Source organism: Saccostrea cucullata, unplaced genomic scaffold (assembly GCF_032062105.1).
Source record: "Saccostrea cucullata isolate Sc308-1 unplaced genomic scaffold, CSIRO_AGI_Scuc_v1 ctg16772, whole genome shotgun sequence".
NCBI classification, from domain to species: domain Eukaryota; kingdom Metazoa; phylum Mollusca; class Bivalvia; order Ostreida; family Ostreidae; genus Saccostrea; species Saccostrea cuccullata.
Genome location: NW_026940298.1, coordinates 1 through 5,185, shown reverse-complemented (window position 1 = coordinate 5,185; position 5,185 = coordinate 1). Strand labels below are relative to the sequence as shown.

At 34.5% G+C, this 5,185-nt stretch overlaps 1 long non-coding RNA gene across 1 annotated transcript; it reads left to right on the top strand.

The window, feature by feature from the left end:
- The first annotated feature begins 2,938 nt into the window (after positions 1-2,938).
- Positions 2,939-5,185, top strand: LOC134255073 (uncharacterized). Its single transcript, XR_009989447.1, has 3 exons — positions 2,939-3,125; positions 4,547-4,753; positions 5,150-5,185. It is a non-coding gene; the product is annotated as an uncharacterized LOC134255073 (long non-coding RNA).

Here is a 5,185-nt window from a genome sequence, read left to right as displayed (position 1 = left end):
GCGTTCCATAGTGAACAAAAGTGATATACCTCTGTTATAGCGGAATTGACGTTTTCCCCCAACCTGTTTTATACAGAAATCGAAGTTCTTTTAAAATAGCCTTAGTTATAAGTGTTTATTAGCATGATATGAAATAAGAAGTTATTTATAAGTGTTTTCTTTGATAGGAAACACTTCATATACACTATGAATTATAAAATGATAGATGTAAAAGGAGAAACTAAAGAACCGAATAAGTAAAAAAAAAATCATACCATTTTCTTTAAAAGCCGGGATACCTATGATTTTTCCTCCTAAAATGTATTTGTTGATCATTTTCATTTAGAAAATATGCATTATGTATAGTTTTATTCGCAATTTCTGAAAATTTATTTTAGATTTTCCCTGTATAACATGATTTACTTTAAAGATGAATTTAAAGAAACACTGATATACACATTATAAGAAACACTTTGGGTATATACATTTTCAGAACCTGAGGATTGGACTTTTAGTTAATTTTGTGGCGGTCAGAAACATCTTTGCGAGCATTTTAAATTACTCCATGCAATGACAGGTGAAAGACCTGATTTTCTTTGGAGGGCCAAAGACCTTTAAGGAGGGAGGAATTGGCGGTCACCGGGTTCGATCGCCGGTGGCCAGATAGCTCAGTTGGTAGAGCACTGACCGGAGTTTCAATTGTTAACAATTTATTGAACACCTACAGGTAAACCGATCTCGATATGCATTGGTGACTTTACCTGCCACTGTCCAGTAAGTTAGGCCAAAGAAAATTGCAATCTTTAAAAAAATATATTCATCATTAACTCTAGATGAGGATGTACTTTTTAATTAAACGACTTAAATTCAGTTATTTTTGATATTGTAAATTTAAATGCAAGCTAAAGCTAACACTTTTCTACCGTGAAATCCGGAAATATATTCTTGTATTTTGGAGTTTGCAATAAACAGTTTTCTTGAATGAACAAAACAAAAGGATTTGAAAGCTGTTACTCCAACCACTCTTGAAACTTGATTTTTTACCCAGAGTAATATTGGCAGATTATTTTTCTCAGTCTTATTTGCAACCAACAGTTTCTCGATTGTGCGCATGTGTTGTAGGATTGTACTCCCCTCTAATTTGTCACATGTGTGTCTTCGTATTTATAATGGTCATTTCTTTTCTTCTTCTTCTTTTTTTTTCTCTTAGGTACCTATTCAATCTCTTTTGGGCTCTCTTGGGGTATTTTGGGGTCCTTTCCGGAAAATCGAGACGCTGACGCTTTAAATTTTGAAAACGAGGCTGTCGAGAGCTGACAACAACTTCCTGTTTTACTTGTCGAGAAACCGGGTCGAAAGAAAGGGACGTCTAAAAATCTGGTGCAATCACAACATCTTTGATCATGAAGCCTCTTTTGCATTTTGCATTTTGGCTTTGCATTATTTTTTGTATCGAATGCAGTGCGAGACAAGATACCATTGACAATGCTGTAATAAACAGTAAAGTGGAAAGGAAAATTGACTTGTCAACCCACCTTGTTAAAATGACAACAACAGTTACGTTAGAAAATGCTGGAAGAACACCAATAAAATCCTTCTTTATACGCACTCGGTCATCGCTTCAAAACTACCTTTCATACCTGAGTGCAAACGTAAGTACAACACTCAACAGTGCAATAACTTGCTCTCATTTAGCATTGATTTAATATTGTCTGTATGCACTTGTCAACTTCCTATCTAAATGTGCCATTGACTTTATGTTAGCAAATTGTTTTATGCATTATTTATCACTTCCTCTAAAGTCTGTATGTACGATACTTGGAAGTCTTCAGGTTCCTGGTACTGCATTTCCCTTAGATAGGATGTTCTATCGTTAAAATGATAAATGTCCTACGACCCGGTTTAAAGATAGAATGCGTTCCGTGTATTCACAAAGTAAACAGGGCGATAAATCGTACTAGTGCATTTACTATGAACAATCAAGAGAGTTCCGAACGTAAACATGGCGTGTAAATTTGAAGCGAGAAAAATCGTTGGTTTAAACTTAAGGTTTAAGTACTTACACAGTCCCAAAAAGGTTTGTTATGATTAATTTGGAAGTTATTTTCAGTGCAAATCCCTTTGTATTCTTCAAAATTGTTTCGGAGCGATTATTGCAATTTTTTGCTACATTGCGAGTTGTATGGGTGGTATTCTAACTGTGGTGAGGGCTTGTCCCGAGACACAGTTAGATTATTCTAACTACATTTCCCCATTCTGTATTTTTATTTCATGTATATAAGTCATGATGATCTGGATTTTTTTATTAGGTTAAAGACAAAGATGAAAAATTGGGAATTTCAAAAGCCACTGTTTCATCTAAAAAGTAAGTCTACTGTGCTTTAGAATCCTAGCTAACCAGACTGAGCGGATATCTCTATATCATTACACCCTTCATTCCTTAATTCGTTTCAATAATTTGCCCTCATCCAAACTTGGGTTCCTTGCATCAATAGTCAGGTACCAACTATGCAACCCAGATTTATTAATAGTTGTTTTTATTTTTCTAAAGTTCCCCTCCTAAAGAAAGAGAACAATCATTGCATATATTATAAATTAACTTGCTACTCGTATTTCTCTGTGCAGTAAAACTAATTTAATTAACAGATAATCCAATATATAAGGATTTTGGTGTTCATGTATATGTGAGGATTTTAATGTTCAGATATAATGATTATCTCAGAAATGGTGCAAATTTTCCCAAATTTAATGGCCCGACCCCAATCCCAAAATGTTGTGTGAGAGTTGTGAGCTTAGAGTATCAGATGTTTTGGTCTAACCATTGTATCTATTCCACAGAGATGACTAGAATATGACCTCCCTCCAGTCTCGGGAGGCGGGGAAGACGATGACAGTTGATGTGGACTCGATGTATGCTCATGCATTGACACCATTACACTGCAGAAATCACACAAGAGTCAGAAACAACAAGTTTTGTATAATGGCAATGTATACTTTTATTCTCCATATGTCACTAAATCTCAGACAACAACAGTAACTACCACAAACACTGCCATGAGTCCTACAGCAAATCTCCAAAACCAGTCTCCCAGAGTGACAGAACAATTACATACGGACCATATGAACAAAGGGAAGCATTTGCTGAGGTAAAATATAGACCTCCACTTATTTAAATATTTACAGAAAGTGAGAAAAAATGAGTAACTGACAGTGTTTTCCCTAAGAACCGGCTACTGGCCAAATTGACTGCTTCAATTGACAAAAATGCTGCTTTGAAATAAAAATTTGTTTCAAGGGCCACCAGAGTTCCCGAAACGCACCGGTCCACGGGGATCCCGGTAAATTTTGAATGGGACCGGTAAAATTTAAATATTATCGGTCAACATGTCCGACGGTTTTTTTTACAGACTGTATAACAATGACACATAATTTTAACAAAATCATTTAATTCAAGATTCAATCAGCGTGCAAAGCCAAAGAAATTTCAAAAAAAAAAAACGTCAGTGGTGCGCCAGATTATTCTCGTGCATTCTTGTTTAAATGTAGACGGTGTATGTCTACTATAAAAGGCTACATAATAAAATAATATTCTCCATAAGTCTGGAAAAAAAACCTGTCAAACAAATATTTTTCCTTCTTAAGTTCTGACAGTAAAAAATGTGGCAATTTACTTCGTTTTGCAGGACGAACTTTGCAGGGTTAACATGGTTAAGATCAAGCCAAGTTGCCAGCTATTTCTGCTTGATTATAGACAATTTCTTACCATTTTTATTTTCTCTGTAAATTAATTCATTAGAACTATAAATGTAAAACTAATTTTTGGATTTTTTTCCCCATGCATTTGTTAGCATTTTATACAAGCGCGTTTCCCCGTTTCAAAAAAAAGCGGACTAGCTGACTTCATGTAATAAAACGACAAAAATGTCACTTAAAATCATCATTTTCATGATTAATTTGCATATTTTTATATTATTAGTACATATTTCTGTATAATACATTCTTAAGTAAAACAATCAAACAAAAGACGTCATGTTGCAGATTTTATTTTAAAAATAAAATATGTCAGAAAGGACATAATTTTTATACGATGAAGCCCTGGTCATCATACACCGTCAGCGACGTCTAACCCCAGATACATAGGCCTAATAGAAAATATTTTAATGAATTAATAAAAAAAAAAAACGTATTTGCTAACTTTTCATTTAGATGTCCTAAGGTCTTCCTGATCATGGACTACAGTGGCAAACTGGTAAGACAAACTGAATGGGAAATAGAGAGAGAAAAGGAATAAATTAAAGAATTTTTTTAACTGTTTGCATTACTTTTAAGTGGATTTCATTTTATCTAAAAAATTAATGTCCGGTAAATTTTACATTTGTCCGGTGAATTTTAAAAATTTACAGGACAATTGTCCGACAGATTTTTGACTAGTTTCGGGAACTCTGGGCCACTGAGATTCTCGTCATAAACCTCAGCCTCTAGCCTGTTACAACTGATCTCTAACCCTTTACTTTGAAATAAATGGAAAACACTGAACTGAACTTCAAAGCATTCATCTATCTTTCAGGCAGAATTGAGAGTACACTATGAAAACAATTCTCCTTTCCTGACTGTCACCAATTTGGAAAGGATCATAGAAATTTCACACTGGGGAAACATAGCTGTTGAGGAACACATTAATCTGAGACACACAGGAGCTCTGCTGAAGGGACCGTTCTCCAGATATGACTATCAAAGATCTCAAGATGGACTGTCATCAATCAAATCATTTAAGGTAGCTTAATTTTTAGGCAGGATTTGGATATGCCGATAATGATCTGTATTACATGAATATGTAACTGTCTGCTTTGATTTGAAATAGTGTTCCACCCACTATTTTCAGTCTTTTTATGCCTGGTTTTAAATTCCAGACAAACTTCAAGAAAATTCAAGAAAAGAGAAATATAAGCAGGAAAAAATTATCTTGTTTCCTACATTACCTATGTTTCAATGTCGGATGTAATTGTTTTAATGATGAGGTATTTTGCCAGACATGATGTTTGGCTAGTACTGCCCTCTTGTTTTGAAAATGACAGTTATGAAGATGAATCACACTGTACTTAATGGTTTTAGATTATATCCTGATGTACATGTATTCTTATGGCATATAAGAACACTTGTATTATTACAGACAGTTCTTCCTGCCTCTGCCCGAGATGTTTACTAC